This window comes from Ambystoma mexicanum, chromosome 10 (assembly GCF_040938575.1).
Source record: "Ambystoma mexicanum isolate Mex_15411 chromosome 10, UKY_AmexF1_1, whole genome shotgun sequence".
Taxonomy (NCBI): Eukaryota; Metazoa; Chordata; class Amphibia; order Caudata; family Ambystomatidae; genus Ambystoma; species Ambystoma mexicanum.
In genome coordinates, this window is record NC_090932.1 from 1,361,693,487 (window position 1) to 1,361,712,802 (window position 19,316).

Consider the following 19,316-nt stretch of genomic DNA (forward strand, 5'->3'; position numbering starts at 1 on the left):
ACATGCCTCTCTAGCCACTAATACCAAATATCATGCCTGCTTAACCTGGACATGGACAGCATTATTAATTCTTGCACAATCCTGCCCCTCCACACATCCGCTCTTTCTTCCACCCCTACCCCAACCTCCAAAATCAGCTCCTTGGCCCAGAATTACCTCTATGTCACTCTTCCTTGTCCCAGAGCTTACGTATGAGGCTCTTTGCCTCATAGGTAAGTACTGGGATGAGGAAGAGTGGGACTAGGAGTAATGAAGAGTACAGGAAGCTAAGTCAGGCATTACCTCCATGTACCTCAACCTCATCCCAGTACTTGTGTATGAGGCAGAGTGCCTTATACACAAGTACTTTCTCATACACACCACTGGGACGAGGAACAATAGGGTTAGGAGTAATGAACAAACAAAACATTAAACACAAGTATTGGTGCAAAACCATTGAGTTGACTGGGATTCAGAACTCCCCTGAAACTTTGGGCTATGTTTGTTGATTCGACCTGGCTGACCTTTAGAGCAGTTGCCAGACAGAACAGGGTACAGATGTTAAATGGCACCTGGGGTTCCCTGTTTAGAAGAGCCCAGCTAATACTAACATAAAGCATTTCACTGTTAGTACTTGCTTTCAAATACCAAATGTTTTATGCAATTGAAATCGTGATGTGCGTTTAATACTTGCATGCCAGGGGAGTGATTGGAAGGGTAGATAGAGAATAGGAGACCACTCATTCTCACAGCAGTCCATAAGTGGGTACTTTCAACCTTAAAGGAGAGAGTTAACTGCTTGTAACATTGAAGATACACTAGAATAATCTCATTAAAATGAGTAAAGATGCCCCCAAACAAATAAGTTTGCCCCTCCCCCACCGCCTATGAAGTTAGCGCCTCTCCCAAAATTTGAATGGTTAGCCCCTCCGAAATGTAGGTTTTGTTGCGCCCCTGAACGCAAACACACACACCAATCACCACACACACGCACACCCAGCCATCCATACATTTAAGTGTGCATTATTTCACCATACCGGCACACCCAGGTAGCCATCCATACATTTAAGTGTGCACCCTTTCACCATACATTCACACCCAGGCAGCCATCCGTACATTTAAGTGTGCACCCTTTCACCATACAGGCACACACACCCAGGTACCCACCCATACATTTAAGTGTGCACCCTTTCACCATACACTCACAGAGGCAGCCACCTATACTTTTAAGTGTGCACCCGTTCACCATACACTCACACACGCACACATCATGGAGTTAAGGGCAGCCCTAATACTTCAAAAGGATATTGGGCCTCATTAGAAATATGACCATCTGGAAACAACGGTGCCGGTAAACTTACCGGCACTGTTGTTTTCCGGACAGGCATATTACAGCTCTGCGGGAGGTTGCTTTCCCACCCGGCAGGTCAGACCTGCCGGGCAGAATGGCACCCACCAGCAGAGTTTTCATGGAAGCACCGGCACCGTTGTTAACGGTGCCGGTGCTTTCGTGGTCCCCATTCCCATCGAGTCCAATAGGACTCGATGGGAATTGGGACTTACCATTTGCCGGCGCCTGACTTCCCGGACCACCGGGGTTGTAATCCCCTGGTGTTACTGGGAAGTTGGGCACCAGTAAATCATTACGGGTCCAGCGGCAACCTGCCGGTAGCACCGGCACGGTTACCGCCAAACCCGTAATTAGGCCCGAAATGATTTCCGTTAAGGACCAAATCATAACGGAAATAATTTCTTTGTGAAGGCAGAGTGACTTCAAAAATAAACAATTTCTTTTTGAAGTCATAGGGCTCCCCCCACCCTATGACATGGGGGCCTCGAGCCTAGCGTCTTCCGTGCCATGGGGAGGGTGGAGCCCTCAGACTTCAAAATAAATGTTCTTTTTGTAGTCACTTTGCCTTCATAAAGAAATTATTTCTGTTACAGAAATTATTTCTTTATGAATGAAGACTGAATACAAAAAGAAAAAAAATGTGAAAAAAAAAATGTAGAAAATTTTTTGGGGAAAAAAATACAATTCTTTTTTCTCCAGAGGGGCCCCCTCCTAGGATATGTGCTGACGGGGCCCCCGCACCGCGGGGGCTGCGGGGGCCCCTGTTACGCCAGTGGTCTACGTGAGCGCTGTATCTGCCCTCAGAGAGATTTGTAACAGTACGTTTTGTACCTCCCATTGCAGCCTCAGAGGGCGCATGTGGGATGTGAGCTAGACGCCAAGCAACATTGTGACCGAACAGTAGTGCAGACAACGTTAAACGTCCAGCTTTGTACTTACAACAAGGGTTCAATTCTTGCATTCTCCATTGCATGTAACTTTTGTGTGTCATTGGGCCTCATTACGAGTTGGCCGCAAAGGGATACCGGGCACTGTTAAGGACACCAGTGCCGGTAATCCCTTTGCACCCTATTCCGAGTTCCCTTAGCGGGTCCCTTCCTTAACGCCTGGTTTTACCAGACGTTAAGGACAGGACCCGTTAAGGGAATTCAGAGCCAATAACGGTACCGCAATTTGCGGTACCGTTATTAGCGCCTTCCCCCTTCCCATTGAGCCCTATAGGGGCTCAAATGGGAATGGGGAATGGCTTTTTCAATGGGGATTTACCAGTCCTGCAAAGGTCGGAAGAGACCGGTAAGTCCCCATTGAACCAGGGCGGACTCGGTACCGCTATGGGAGGTAGTCATGGCGCAAATAGCGCCATGATTACCTCCATACTCGGAATGAGGTCCATTATGTTTGGTGCAGCATGCATCCCTTCAAAATAAAAGTGCTGCACAAAAATGGTGTGGTCATGAGATGTGCTTGTTTCTCGAAAAAGCTGTGCCAAAGCGTAATGGAAATTGCACTATTGACACTATCTTTCAAAGGTACTTTTGCCTTGGATCAGTAGCACAAAACAGTTTTACGGGCTAAAGGTGCTCGTCCCCTTTAAGGGAATCAGAGCCAAAGACTGTGGGAGGGAAAGGGAAGAGGAGGGAACGAAGGGGAGATGTGGCAGTTGATTTATGAAAATAAAAGAAGGTAGACGTGGTTCCGTGTCTGTGGTTCTTTCAAGTGCAGACGCGTATACAAACGGAGTGCACAGCCTTCACCAACATCCGGCCATAGATGGTTATGATCAATTGTGCCCATGTAACTGAGTATTCAGAAGTGTTTAAATGTGAAATTGTGCGAGTGATGTTAGAGCACACCAAGGGATATTGAGAAGCTGAATGAGAGTTGATGAAAGAAAAGATGGATGATGGTAAGTGCAGATGCTTGATGACAAGGGTACTGTAGGCGTTTCTAGGCGGCCCTTAATAAAACTACACGGAGCCACAAACTGCTTGGATTTGGAACTTTATTTCATTACTACGGGCATTTCTTTCTCTTTCTCCGGCCCCAACCTTTTTCCCCCTGCTAGAGTCTCCCGCGGAAAGGGTCCGTCCTACAACACTTTGCATCTCACAACAGGTACTGATAAGTGATGGAGTGTCATACATGCCAACATTCTCATATTTGCCAACCCTCCCGATTTAGGCGGTAGGATAACGCTTTTTAAGCAGTCCTACCGCCTACCGATTTTTTTTACACCAAATACCGATTTTTTTTACATTTTTTTTTCCATGCCAGCTTGGGGGAGTCTTTCAAGGGCTCCCCCGAGCTGGAAACCGGGAGAATGCACAACATGCCGGCTTTTAATGTCAAAGGCACCCGCGCCGGTGGGCTAAACCGTTCCTCCGCCGCGGGTGCCTTTGGCAAAAGGCGCCATTAGCCCCCCACCACGCCAGCTCGGGGGAGTCTTTCAAGGACTTCCCCGAGCTGGCGTAGCGGGAGAAGGCGTGGCATGCAGGCTGTTAATGTCAAAGGCACCCGCGGCGGTGGAACGCTTTAGCCCACCGGCGCGGGTGCCTTTGACATTAAAAGCTGGCATGCCGTGCATTCTCCCGGTATGCCAGCTCGGGGGAGCCCTTGAAAGACTCCCCCGAGCTGGCGTGGAAAAAAAAATGTACCAAAAAATCGGTATTTGGTGTAAAAAAATCGGTAGGCGGTAGGACTGCTTAAAAAGCGTTATCCTACCGCCTAAATCTGTAGGTTTGGCAACTATGCAGTGTATGCATTTTTGACAGTAACATTGTGTAGGCGTTCGTTGAGAGTATGTACAATGAAGATGGAAGTGTGTTGGAAGGATGTTATCAAAAAAGTTTATGAGGGATGGCAAATGTATGCATGTAAGATGCTTAGTGTGCATACAGAAAATGCCAAAAGTGGGCATACGTACTGGTGAGCATGTGCATATACAATTGTGAGAGTAACATACAAGTGGTATGTAGGGTTGATGTTGAGCATAGACATAAGCCATAGGGGGAGATATGAAAAAGGAAGGGGAGAGTATGAATAACGGTTGGCGACAGTGTGAATGGACAATAGTGGCAGAATGCTTGAATGCTGGACAATGTGGGTGTGTAATGGCAAGTGCAGACGTGGTGTAGGACTGCGTTTGAAAGTGGAGTCTAAAGTTTGCACCAATGATGGCAGAGGTATGTCTAAGGAATGCAACACGTGTAAATGAGGGGTACTTGCAACCTCATTTTTAAAAGAGCCGAGTGATCTCCCTGCCCCATTTTGCAGCAGTGACACGATGAAGGCGAGGCCTGGAGCAGGCATAAGATCTCCATTGTGCTGTGCATTCCTCCTCCATCTTGTCAGTGTATTTCGGTGTGAAACAAATGGCTTCCTCTGGAATGCGCCTTGGATTTAGCACCTGCTGAAGGCTAGGAAGATTTCAGAGGTGGCATTTATTCCTGCGCAAGTCGGAGAGGAAAACTAGCAAGCAAATGGGAATTTGCCCCATTTTACTCTTTAGTATTCCACTCCGCCATGTACATATTCAAAATTGCATGCAGGGTCAAGGGCCAGCGTTAGGATTTGCGAGTCCCTTGGCGGCAGAAGGTGTGTTGGGCCCCCTTATTTATATAAATTGTGATATCAGTGATATTACAGAAAGGTATAATGGGAAGTTAAATTAAAAACACATTGCCATGAGTAACGCAGGAAACAAATTAACTGTGATGTGTAGTATATAAATTGTCACTATTAATATTTACCTATGCGACAATATCAGCAGTGAGGCTTTTTTTAAAGTAGCAGACAATGTGAGCTGAATACCTTATATAGACTTATAGTTTTGGCAAATGAGGTATAGTGGATAAGTGGAGAAGCTGGGATTTGAGACCAATCTGCATTTCAGGAACTTGCACGCATCTCTTCCCAGATGAAATTGCTAGAAATATTGTTTGGAAAAAGTATGTTTTGAAACTTTTGTTTGAAAACAGCATCTGACTATGAAGGCATTGCAGAAGCATGGTGTTTGTGTTTTGCTAACTGAAGTTAATTGCTGTTTCTGCAGTCTTTACCCTACTGTTTTAATTGTGTATATATTTGGTCATATTGTCAAACTAGAAAGATGCTTTACTTCAGAAGCTACAGATAAGGATTATTTTGTCTGTCAAAAGAAATAAACTCCAAGCAGTTTCACAGAATGCCATGTCAGGGCAGGGATTGGCCCTAAGGCAGTCGGGACAGGTTGCATCTACTGCAGAATTGCCTTATAGTGTGATAGACCCTATTTACCTGGGAGGTCTTGAAGCAAGGAAGTAAGTAATTTTTCCGGTCTTCAAATGAAAACAAAATCAACAGGGTTCAAGTCCTAAAAAAAGGGCGGGCCTGGGGGTGGGGTGTAAATAATATATGCATAGGTGCTGAGTACATGGGAGCAGAGGGCTTAGTTGCACCTCGTTCTCCATGCCATGCCCATGTACATCACTGGTTCTTGTAAGTTTTTCTATCTCCTCTCCTGCTGGGTTCCAGCTTGGTGATGTGTTATTATGCATCCTGCAAAATTAGCAAGGCCTGCTCACTTCAAAATGGGAGGGGTGCCTCATTAATGGACCACCTGGCTCTTGTTTGGAGTGGGTCGCAGGTAAAATCTGCTTTGGGGATGCAAGAGCAGCAGGGGACTATAGCAGAATGCTGCAAACGCAATTTAGCATGTTAGGTGACTGTTGCTGAGTTGTTATCTGTTTAGACAGTCCTGTAAATCATATGGCTTTTTCCCATTCCTGAGACAAAGTGCCTCATTCCGAGGTTGGAGCTAGTCATGGCGCTATTAGCACCATGACTAGCACCATTACCGGTACCGTGTCTGCCCTCGTTCAATACGGACCTACCAGTCTAGTCCGAGCTTTGTGGGACCGGTAAGTCCCCACTAAAAATGTCAATCCCCATTCCCATTTGAGCCCCCATAGGGCTCAATGGGAATGGGCAGGGTGCTAATAACGGTACCGTAAATTACGGTACCGTTATTAGCTCTGAAGTCCCTTTGCGGATCCCATCCATAACGCCTGGTAAAAGCAGGCGTTAAGGACGGGGCCGCAAAGGGACCTTCTAGTAGGGCGCAAAGGGTTTACCAGCACTGATGTCCTTAACGGTGCCCGGTATCCCTTTGCGCCCTGCTCGGAATGACCCCCAAAATGTGTTGTTTTGCATCACTAATGTAGGGATCTCTGCCCCGTAGCAAAAATAAAAAAAACTGGCACCTAAGAATATAGTCAAAGTAATTGAACATATCTTAAAGTGAAATATACAAATTTAGTTCAATTGACCAACCCCTTATAAGAAAATGCACAAGATCAATAAGCATTGGCCTTTCCAAAAGAAATCATCAATCTGGAAAATAATCTGAGAAAGGAGAATTGAAATAACTATGCTTGCAAAGTATAAAAGGTGCCCACTGTTTCAGCCCAACAATGTATAATGAAATATTCCAAGGAAAACAACATCTAAACATGAAAGATGAAACATGAGACATGTGTTTTAATGACACTTTTATGTAGTCTTGTGGGTAAGCGGCTGCACTGGAAAAATGACAACCTGCGGTGAAACCCTCTTAGCTGAACACTTGAGCAAGAAATCCTTTCTTTTAATGCTGGCCTCAAAAACAGGGGTTGCGTACACCCTCTTAAAAAAGTGGGTGGATGCTGTCCACCCTCATGTATCGACTTGTGTCCTGAAAATCAGCATACGGCCAGAACCAGAGGAAATAACCCCTCCAGTCTCCATGATGACAACCTCTCTTGTCAAATCCTTGCCAATATTCATGACTCTCTTGCCCTCTCATCCTTTCCACTCTCAACCCCACATTCGGCTTTCAACAATGCTCTGTTTTATAAAGGTAACTTGAAAACTACACAAACCATAGTAAAGTACTCACACAAATATATGATATGATATGTCATTTATAACGTGCCTATACACAAGTGTTTCAAGGTGCGGCAAGACAGGGTAGGGAAGACAGACGGAGGACAAGTCAAACGATGTTACTAGGCCATGCATCATTCAGATTGTGCCAGTGCGACAGCACAAAGTGCAGGGGGAAGGTAGAGGGGAAAGTGCCAGGGAGAGGGAGGTGGGAAGTGCAGTCAGGGCAGCAATTGCTCTGAATAAGTGCAGCATGGGCTGTGGGTCGATGGGTCGTGCAAGGAGGAAGGGGACTGTAGAGGTTACAGTTACAGCCCCTAAGGGTACGGTATAAATTATTATAGAAATATGCTTGGCAAAAAACATTGTGGCATTATTCCCCCCAACTTGAATGGAAAGAAATGGCCTGTGGATTTTGAACATGTACTTTCAAGACTTAAAGACTCATAAGAAAAGGTAATGAGTGAAAAGGTTACCTGTTTGTGTTTCAATGTTTGACAAAGGCATGCTCCATATATAATGGGAGGAAAATGTTGCATTCTACCTAAAATAAGTGCTTTTTGGTGTGTTAAAATAAGGCAAAAGAAATGGTCCTTTGCAGTTCTTAACACAGAAACGTTAAGAACGACTTATCCAAAACAGTAGTCTCTTAAATAGGCCATTACTTGTAGATCACACCAACTTTAAATGCTCTGTTTTAAGAAAGAAAGTGATAAGCAGTGCTTACTATGCCTGCATTGTCTAGTGGACCACTGGGCGGGGGGTGGGGAGGATATTTGTCTCAAGAGCATTGCATCAGGAGGTTGAGAGAAGTTGCCTCACCAGGAAAAACAAAAAGGAGCTGAGCCTCGGACATGGAGGTAGGACAGCCGCTTTTTTAAAATGATATTCTTTTATATGCTGGAAGTAGGCAGCTGGTGCCTGCGGGCCCCTATGGCCGCTGGGCAGGGTCAGCCGCACAGACTGCCCATGCCTCGAGCCGGCCCTACAGGGGAGCCAGAAGCCAGATGTGCAAACATTAGTGGTCCTCTCTATGCAATTTACTTTTTTAAATAATATGTATCTGTTAGTGTTTGAGTTATGGCAAGATAGGGTATAAGAGTTGGTACGAATGCAATTATTTGTTGTCAAAAATATCTATGACTGGTATGTTTAGGGTGTCTGGGAGATGGGGTGCATGTGTTTGAGTAATGAATGAAATGTGGAAAAACTGATGGAGGCAGTAAAAATGAATATAAATAAGTGATAGCAAAAGTGAGACTAAGACATGATGGGTTGTGACAGGGGATGGTGAAAGAAGCTTGAATGAGGAAACAACCTTGAAGGGGAGATGATGATAGTGTGGTTATTGGTTTGTGAAAGTGTGCATAAGTGACAGAAAAAGTGTGATTGCCAGATGTAGTGTATGTCAGGTTTCTACAGCTTGTATGAAGGAAGACTGTAATATTAAGAAGAATGGTGATGAAGTGGGTGAGCACTGTGGATGGTGTGCATGAGTGATCATACAAATGTGGACATCTGTTAATAAAAGAGTGAACGCATGATATTGGCACCTCCGGGAAACGTGCTGACCAATCAGGAGGCCAGGAACTCTGGTGGAATCCCATAGTGACTGATCAACAAACCAAACAGAGACGTGGGGAAATTTTACGGCAATCTGATTTGTCTCACAAAAAGAAATTCTATAGACACTCATTGACTACAGAACCACACTGCCTTCGTGTTGTCTCTTCATACATTGGACCAAAAACCTACAGTTCATACAACAAATAAAGAACTGTTTGCATTACACCATCTTCATTATAAAACATTACATTTTATTAATAAACATACACCATTCAGATAAAAACACATACAATCTGTTGAACAGTACATACTTCTAGAGCAAGGTGACAAGTGCAGTGCAAAACACAAAGTGAAAAGTTACATACAATTTGGAACAAACAAATGTAACTCAACTGACTAAAGCCAGCAAGGTGCGTTACTTTTAACCTCTGTTGGATAGTGGATACGAGGCTACTTGCATTAAGGGTTACACTACCGTCTGAAATATGTAGACACATGGTTCTAAACAAATTTCAATTTTCCACTTTATCTCCTAACCTCCAATTCCTATCCCCCAGGATTGGCACCATTATTCTCCCTATAAAGCCCCCACAGTCCTCCCCCAGGTCCCACCAAACTCCCACCCAAAGTCCCACACTCCCCCAGTCTTGTGGACTGCACACCTACGACTTCCCTGTTCACCTCCAGCCCTCTGTCCCTCTTTGAGGCAGCATGCCTCCAGGACATGGAAAGAGGAAACTCCATGCATGATGTCATCCAGGGGGCCTCAAGGCGAGTGTCCAGATCCATTGACCGACTGCGGCAGGGTACAGTGCATAGCAATGCAAGCAACAGCCTCATCAGCCAGAGGGTGATGGAGCTAGCAGAAAAGATCTCAGCCTCACATGAGACCATGCCCAGGGGAATCAAAGTGACAATGGAACACCTCTGGGTCAGTGAACCAGGCAGTTCAGTGTCTGCTAACCCTAATGAAGGGTCATTGGCCAGCATGCCACCCAGGTGCTCACAGCACTGCATATCCCGTGCTCCCCTGCCTTGCAAAAAGAGGACAAAAGGAAGCACTAGTATGCAGCACATGAGACAGTCTGATGGTGTGGGGTGGCTGAGGGAGTTGGGTATCATGGTGTGGGTAGGGTGATGGAGTTCGGGATCATGGTGTGGGGTGTGTGATGAATGTGGGGATCAGGGTGTGGGGTGGGGGATGGAGTTGGGGATCAGGTTGTGGGGTGGGTGATGGAGTTGGGAATCCGTGTTAATTAATAAAAAAACGAATCACTGTTTAGTCATGATTATTTGTACAGCATGTATTCCATGGTGGCAATACATGTGCATTCAGTGAATCTTCACTGATGTCAAGGTACATATGTGCGAAGTCAAAATAAATTGTCAACGAGGATCTGGCAGACCATTCGTCCTTCTCTCACCTCCCAGTGTATATCCTGAGGTGCCCTGTATTCACCTGCAAGGTCTTCCTCATCTGAGCCAGGGTGGAATGGTCCCCATCTAGAATCCTTTGTATGTTCCTTCGTATGAGCATGTTGGGCAACACAGCACATATGACTATGATTTTACCAACTTTCTCAGGGCTGTACATGAGGACACTACATGTGTGGTGGGTGAGGGGCACCTGAATCGGGCTTTCAGCAATCTGAAGGTGTGCTCAATGTATCCTGACTCTCCTCTAGGCCCCATTATAGGCTGCCACCTGTGGTGTACCAGGGTTTCTCAGAGATGTCTTCAGCCAGGGTAACTGCGGATAGCCTGCATCATCTACAACAGTGTAAAGGAGGAGCCAAGTACCCCCACCTCCACCGTTCCCCCCATTTTTACCTGTATGTTGGAAACCAGAGTATGTGACATACACAGAACAGTTGAACCAACAAAGGGCAGAGTATGGACTCTGTGCGGTACCAGTGAAAATACTGATATCAAAGAGAATCCTGGAGGCAAGGTTCCCATTGAGAAAACCATACCTGCATACAAGAAAATATGATGGCCATTTGAATGAAATCCCTGAAGAAATAGAGCAAAGAAACGGTTTAGAAGAATGATAGCGTAACTAACCATCATCAGTATATGTCACGCAGAGCTGAGATGACGTACCTAGAAGATATGCAGAGACCAGAAAATTCAGATATTCTATAAGGCAACAAGAAAGTATCAAGGATAATTGACATCTTGGGATCAAGGTGAAGAAGCTTATGCCACAGAAACAGATGACGACATTGAATCATTTTACACATGTACAGATGCAAGAGAAACGCAAGCAGACAAAGTAATCTTGAGGCTAGTTTACAGTGAATAGATTGCGGCAGGCGCCAGCATAAACATATATACCTATGGACAAGTAAAGGATGGATGCTTCCACTACGCATTATAGCAGTGCTGGAGAGTAGCAAGAAGGCTTCATTTCTAGTGTGTGTCACAGTTAAAAAAACAAATTAATTACAAAGTGAATCTCAGCAGACAAGGCTGGGTGAGCCAAAGAAGCCAAGATCTTATCAAATTGGAGTTAACTGACATTGAATACAAATCTTGTGAAAGAACAAAACTCCTGTTCAGATGGCATGAACATAACAAAGAAGACATCAGAGATCTATTAAACAATAGTATTAACTGCACCTAAACGCTCAATTGCATTGTCTCTAGGCACATGGAAACATGAAATTGGACGAAAGAAGATGGTCACACCAATGCACAAGGGCAGACTGTGCTTTTCACTCCCTAAAATTCGCAGAGCTAAGAACACTCTCAAGGCCGAGCTTCAAAGCCTAATTGACAGTAGACCACTGAAGTGATGATGGATTGATATGCTAATTGGTGGGAAGCAATGGTTAAGGCGAGCTCACCAGCACCTGGATGGCCAGCCTGCAGGCTGCTAGACGTAGGTGGAAAAGTACTGACAAAGGTTAGAGTGCCAAACAATTTTAGTGGACTGTGTATTTAAGGGTCATATAGTTGTGTAAACCAATGGGATGTTGTGTATTTAGTGACGTTCATAATGGTCATTTTTAGGGGAGGGCTTAGTTGCCCCTCCTGATGTTAAGTAACCAATCACATATTCACAATTATTTAGACCAGTATGGATCGTATACTTAGATGTTCACTCAGAGCCAATCACCCACACTCATAGATTTCTGTAGTTTGCCACATAGGATGATGTTGGTTCATACATAGGTTAACGTCATTGGTGATGAGTTTTGTGTATAAGATCTCGGTTTTTACAAAGAATGTTTGAGTAAGAGGATCGAATGATTTTCGCTGATGCTCGTTAGGCTCCCTCTTTTGGATAATTGATATTAAAACAGTCTTCCCTTTGCCAACTACCTGAGTTGTTTCGATTATTGATGTAGGAATACAAATCTGCATCCCCATCCAACTCCAGGGTAATTGCTACTCATCTTAAGGGGCAGGGATATCCAGTTGATATCCAGTTGAAAACATTAATGTGAAACATGGCGGTTTGTGTGTTGGGGAACATGCATATGGGCCTGATGTGATGTTGGCCCATGTGCGCTCATCTGTGCATGAGGATGACGCACATTGCATCCATTGCTGTGGATGGGCATTGACCCATAGAGTGCACTTGCAGCCATTCACAGTGCATGCAGCATCATTCATTGTGTATTTGCCTTTGCACTGATGTCACCCATGCAGTTGTCGTTATAGAAATGGTGGTAGGCCATGTACTGCCCGATGACCATGCTTTGTCATGGAATGGCTTTGACAGGTGCCTTGATTGTGTTCTGCTACCTTGCATGCCAGGATGTGCTGTGGAGTCACCTGAGTTCTGTATGTATACTGGGCTAAATCAGTCATGGCTCATCGCCTGTTCAGTGCTTTATTAGCGATGCATCATGGGACTTGTAGTTGTGTCACATTACTCCTCATTCCGTTCCCAATGTGAATCATAGTGATATATCTTAGTCAGATTGACTACTACTACTTACCCACAAGCCAGGTAACCTGCCCCCTGTGTGTGTCCATGTTCACTGGTAGGGTGCTGGTCCTCAGTATCATGGCAGTATACCGTTGTTTCATCGACAGTCATTTTTATGATTTCCTTGTTTACATCTACACTTTTACAGAAAAAGTCATTAAACATTTGGGGGGTTGGCAGATAAGGGGTTGGGGCATCGGGAATAGTTAAAAATAGGTGTGGGGGGATTAGGGGGAAACCCTCCAAAAATAAACATTTCAATAACTTTTTTTTAGCAGAATGTATTCGTAAAAGCAACAGTCGTAAAAATGAAATCACATGTGGCACCAGGGTATCAGGCACAGTAGTGGCTGATTCTGAGGTCTGCATCGCAAGTCATTTGGACATTCATGGAATGGTACGGTCTCACAGCAGAATACAGGCTGCCTCGGTCCGGCTCCCTAGACACACGACTTCCTAGCCACGCTGCAGCCATTCACGAACATTGGGCCAACACAACGTCTATGCATGCCATTCCCCTCCGGATGCTACATGTATCTCTTCCTGCAGCTCCCTGCTCCTTGGCTCCTCTGGTCTAGTCAACATCCTAGTCAACATCCCCAGCTAGTTTTCTGGTTCTGGTTCTGGGAGAATCACCTATTTTATACTGCTGTTATAAAATGCTGGTCAATTGGAGTCAGGTGTGCACAGTTAGGGAAATGAGCCTGACCTTGCCTGACTCTATTAGTGGGACAGTTCAAAGGTGGTAGATGGTAAGCCTCACTTTGCATCCCTATGTTGTTTCTATGGGTAATCCACATTGCTACCAGTCACCTCTTCCTCGTCCCAGTATTTATTGGAAATGGGGAGGGGCATGGGGTGTGATTGGAAATACTCCATTAAGACTAAGGGAGAGTGGGTGGGTGTATCATTGGGAATGGGGGAATACCATGTCTGCCCCTCGGCTATTCTCCTCCCGATCCCCCATAACCCTCCATTCAGGTGATTCTCCCTCGCTTGTCCACCCCCACGGTCGGGATCCAAAAGCGATGGCCCTTCCCTGGCCACCTGAATGGAAGATCCTGGGGGAGTAGGTGGGAGAATACCATCAGGTATCTCACAATACCTTTGGGCTAAATTCCAGCTTTATGTTGCTACCCAGGTTCCTCATTCTCAGGAAGGCTATTGTCTTATGATTCGTTGCTACAAATTGGCTGGAATTGTCCCGGGAGGATAGCTCAGCGGCAGCGTGCGCGTCTTGGAAGCAAGACGACACGAAGCAACAACAGGTTTGATCCTCGGGTCCGCGCTTAGAAACCTCTGTGTGTTTAAGCGCGTTATAAATACGTAACTAAGACAACCAAACAAAAAAAAATACGCAATTAAGAAAAACAAACAATTCCTGTACCAGCGCCTCGATGCCTGCGGGCTGTGTGAGCGCTTTATAAATATAAAATAAGAGAAGAGGAACTGGTAGCCATGCATTTTCCATTAGCAGCCGCTAAACTGTCGAACCATTGCCACAAGATGTCAGAATTTTAGGGAATCACCTCATGTTTAGGTGTTCCCTAAAAACTCTTTTATTTTTGCTGTCTGGCTGCCCTGCCTACTTTTGTTGGATAATTAGTGCCATGATCCCTCTGGCAAATGCGCGCTCTATACATTTGATAACATAACCTAACGAGGTGTGTGGGCCTTATATACTCCTCCTGAGTGGATCTGGGGGACCTGTGCCTTTATTTCCATCACTTGTTTGAATGCACCTCAGCCATTTTGGTGAAGGTAACTGCACTGTGTTTTTGGCTGACTTACCACCGATTGTTTTGTGGTAATTCCACTGCAATACAGCAGAACAAACTTTTTTTGTTTCTGGCAGTAATTCTGCCGACGGATTTAATGCCAATTTTCTAGTAGGCAGAATTCAGCATAGAGGTAAAAGTGATGGTAACCGATTTACCACCACTTTTACCACTTACCACCATACTCGTAATGTGCCCCATGGTATTCCAACAGAGCTTGTGAAAATGTGTAAACCAGCGAGATTCTCTACTGTAGTGTTGCAAGACGGTTATACAAATGTGGGCAATTCCTGCAATTGAGTTGTGGTGCATGGCTACAGGTCCTCCTTTCCATTTGACAAGTATGCAAATGATGGTGTCTCACATGAGCCCACAAGGAAGAGGTGCCCAGAATCGGTCCCGGCTTCCCGCGCAAAAGACATTTCTTGCATATATGGCAGTTGACAAGATCAACTTCATGCTTTTTTGATGTAAATTAACTCCACACTCCTGATTTTGAGGTAGGCCAGAGACGGGCTCTGAACCCGTATAGTTCTTTTGGTCTGATTGTTGTGCTTTGCATTGGATGCTGTCTGGATGCTCTTGATTGAGACTCCAGTGCTATAGGTGCTACTGCCTGCAAAAATATAATACCACTAGCATGTGCTTGTCTGATCGTTTGTGGAAAAGACTGTATGCTGGTGCAAGATGCAAGAGGGGTTTCTGAACCTTTCCTCCAGTTTACAGTGATTGTAGATGACAATTGCATGGGTTTGTCAGTGCCTGCAACGTCTTATGTTTCTTGGTCCCCCACACTATCGTTAGTATCATCAAAGTAGAGGGATTTGAGTCTCGATCTTGAATCGGGTGATCAAGCATCAATTTTGTCATGGTCTTCAGAAATCACTACTTTTTCCTCATCTATGGGTTGCACTATTATCTGCTGAACTGATGTTATTTCTTCACCCTTTTTACACTTTGGTTGGTGAATGTTGAACCTCTTCCTCACCGCGTACTCTTCCTACTCTCTCACTTACTCAATTCCATTCCCTGTACTGTGATATATATATGCAGGTGCTGCATGCACAATTATATTTCTGCTTCAATGCACCAGTTCTTTTGAGACTGTTTTTTTGCGAGGCAATATATCTGCAGCTATCGATTGACAGGTGGGTCATGCACAGAGACCCACATACCTTCTGGGCGGTTCCGAAGCATAGAGCTGCTGCTGCAGCAGGTGAAAAAAATGGCCAACAGGTACATTCCTCACCTGACTATTACCCTGTTCCCTACGAATTTGTGTCCATCAGTAGATTCAGACAGGCTGATTTAATTCACACTGTCCTTCAATAAATGCACACAGGATTGTCTGTGCATTGGCCTTCCACTATAGCTAGTAAATGAAACTAGAGTACTTGGCCCTCTCATATGTCTTTTAAATGTACATGGGTGTCTCAGTGCTTTTCCTTCTCATCTGCCTACAAAATGCACATGGGGTTGTCGGGCCTTTAGCCTTCTACTTCACTTAGAAAATGCTTATCAGGTCCTCAGTTTTACCTTCTTTGCTTCCAAAATATAAATGTGGTTCAGAGTACTTTGGCCTTTTTCCTGCCCGCAGTAAATGCATGTGGGGTTCACTGTGTATTGGCCTTCCCCTATAACTAGAAAATGAATGTGGGGCACTCAGTACATTGCCTTCTTTTCTAACTACAAAATGCACATTGGGTTCTCAGTGTTTTGGTTTATCCTTCGCCTGAAAAATGCACATCAGATTCTGGAGGGCTTTGGCCTTCTCCTTTGCCTACAAAATACAAATAGGGTTCCCAGTTCTTTGGCCTTCCCCTGCACCTAGTAAATTCATGTGATGTTCAATTAGCCTTGGTAGTGTTGATCAGTCACCTGCATTTAGCACAGAGTTCCTTGAGTGGGGCGAGGTTGGATACACCAGAGGATTTTCTCAAATTCTTTTCTTGTTTTCTGATGGTTTGTTTGTTGAGGTTCTTCAATGTAGCAGGGTGCTGAAGGTGTAGGCTTCAGGGTGCACTGATTTACTGGGGAATGGTGGTTGATGTTGTTTGTGAGGGTGGTATTGAGTTCTTGGAGAAGAAAGTTACAATCCTGCTTCATCAGAGGTACATTCGTACATGTGAGGTGGAGTTTGGTAAGCTCTTCTGTGAGAGCATCCACTGGGAATTTCTTGAAGGATCTGACAGCTTGATTGCTTGGTTTACAATGGGTTTGCTTCAGAGGTGTGGTGTGACTAATCTCAAAGGGGATTGTAAGATGATCTGACCAGTCAAACGGAATAGGAGAGCTGTGATGAAGGGTGGGAAGTGTGGTGATGATGAGGTCAAGGATATTACCTTTCGTGTGAGTTGGTTCTTTCATGTGCTGTGTGAGGTTCAATGTGTCAAGTAGGAAGTGGAGAGCTTTCTTCATTTACTTGGTTGCTGGGTTGCCTGCGATGTTTAAGCCACCAAGGAAGATGTTGGCATGCGTGAGAGACATGGTGGTGACTAAGTCCGTGAAGTCTTCGATGAAGGAGGTGGTGGGCTTGGGTTGTCTGTAGATGTGATGAAAAGTGATTGTGTCTGTTGGGGAGAGCAGGAATTGGCAGGATAGGTTTTCGATATGGCAATTCTGGTGACGTTCAGTTGGGTGCATGGTCATGAGGCCTTGTGAATGATGGCGAGGCCTCCACTGATCTTGTTTGGACCGTCTCGTTGTAGAATTCTTTAGCTGTTGGACATCTAGGATGTGGGTGGAGGTGGATGTCATCCAGGTCTCAGTAATGAAGATGGCATCCATGCCACGTGTGGCAATGAGATCAGCAATGTGAGCTTCGTGGTTGATTGCTGAACAGACATTGGGTAGCATTCATTTTCGTGTAATGGTGGATGATGGAGTGGTGATTGGGTGTATGGTGGCATAGGTGAAGTTGCTGTGAGGCACTGTCCATGATTTTTCTGGTGAGCGGCGTGGTTGGCGCTGAGTGGTGATGGTAGGAAAAGGCTGTTGGGAGAGGGGAATGAAACATATATTCAAGAGAGCGTACCTAATGTTAAAAGGTCAAAGGTCCTGGACCTTGATCCTCTCGGTCCAAACAGGTCCAAACAGGAATTACCTTCTTCTTCGTCGCCCTTCACTTCAGATGCCCCGGCGAGAGAGGCCCTTGATCTAAGAGTTAGGAGCAGAAAGGAAGAGGCAGGGCTAAAAAGGTGGGTGGGCCTTAGGCCATGTTACCTAGATTCACTTGCACCTGCTCACCAACTGCAAAGGAAAAGAGGCTGGGGGGGCTGCTAAAGTAGGGAAAAAGGGTGGCACAAAAGGAGGCACCAACTGATTAGCAGTGATTGACAGTTGGGTGGGGCTCAGGCCATGTGACCCAGATCCACTTGCACCTGCTCATGAACTACATAGCAAAAAAGGCTATAGGCTGCTTAAGCCTGGAAAAAGTGTGGCCAAAAAAGAAGGCACCAAAAGGTTAGCAGTGATTGACAGGTAGGTGGGGCTTAAGCCACATGACCGAGATCCACTTGTACCTGCTCACTAACTGCAAGGGAAAAGAGGCTGGAGGGCTGCTTAAATAGGGAAAAAAGGTGGCAAAAAAGGAGGCACCAACGATTAGCAGTGATTGACAGTTGGGTGGGGCTCAGACCATCTGACCTAGATCCAAGTGCACCTGCTCACGAACTACAAATTGAAAGAGGCTAGAGGCTGTGTAAACCTGGAAAAAGGGTGGCAAAACAAGAAGCCACCAATAGATTAGCAGTGATTGACAGCAGGGTGGGGCTTAGGCCACATGACCTAGATCCACTTGCACCGGCTCACCAACTGCAAAGGAAAAGAGGCTGGAGGGCTGCTTAAGTAAGGAAAATTGATAGCAAAACCAGAAGGCGCCAACAGATTAGCAGTGATTGACAGGTGGCTAGGTCTGAGGTTAGGTGACCTAGATCCACTTGCACATGCTCATCAACTGCAAAGGAAAATAGACTGGAGGGGTGCTTAAGTAAGGAAAAACTGCAGCAAAACAAGAAGGCACCAGCAGATTAGCAGTGATTGACAGGTGGGTGGGGTTTACGCCATGTGACCTAGATTAACTGGCACCTGCTCACATGTCCTCTGAGTTAACAATGTGTACATTCTAAACCAGTAATCCTATTACCAAAATGTCTCTTCACTCCATTCCCTGAGGGTACGGATAGATAGTAGTCCCTTCCAACATGGAATACTGTAACTTGCTTTTGGACTTGACAGTGGTCAGGCACATAGTGACATAATTGCCACATACGAGGAACATTTGTCACCACAACATAACAATGAGTGTCATTCTGAGTTCAGCAAGGCAGTACATTTAATTCTGTTTTCACAACTTTTTTGGCGGTAACATGACCACTGCAATTTAACTGCATTGTTGAAATCTAAGATTGGAGAAGTGGATGATTCAGACTGTGGCCCTCATTAAGACCCTGGCGGAAAGTGACTGACCGGACCGCCACAGCGTAAATAGCGTTTCCGCCATTGCACGATGGAGCAAAGTGCGGCCCATTCCGACCCATCGGGCACGAGCACCACGGCATGGCGGAAGTGCAAAGTCCGCGATGGCGGAAATGACCCCAAAACGGCCCACACCGCCGCCGTACGGCGCCCTAGGTGCAATACCGCCACCCATCATAGCGGACACCGCAGTGAGCGCCAACCGGAAAGTACGGTGACCGTAAATATACGGAAACGGAAGTAAAAACATGGGCCCGGAACGGGAAACAACACGCCGTACACCTATAAAACCACAAAATCCACACAACCACTAAAAACACTACCC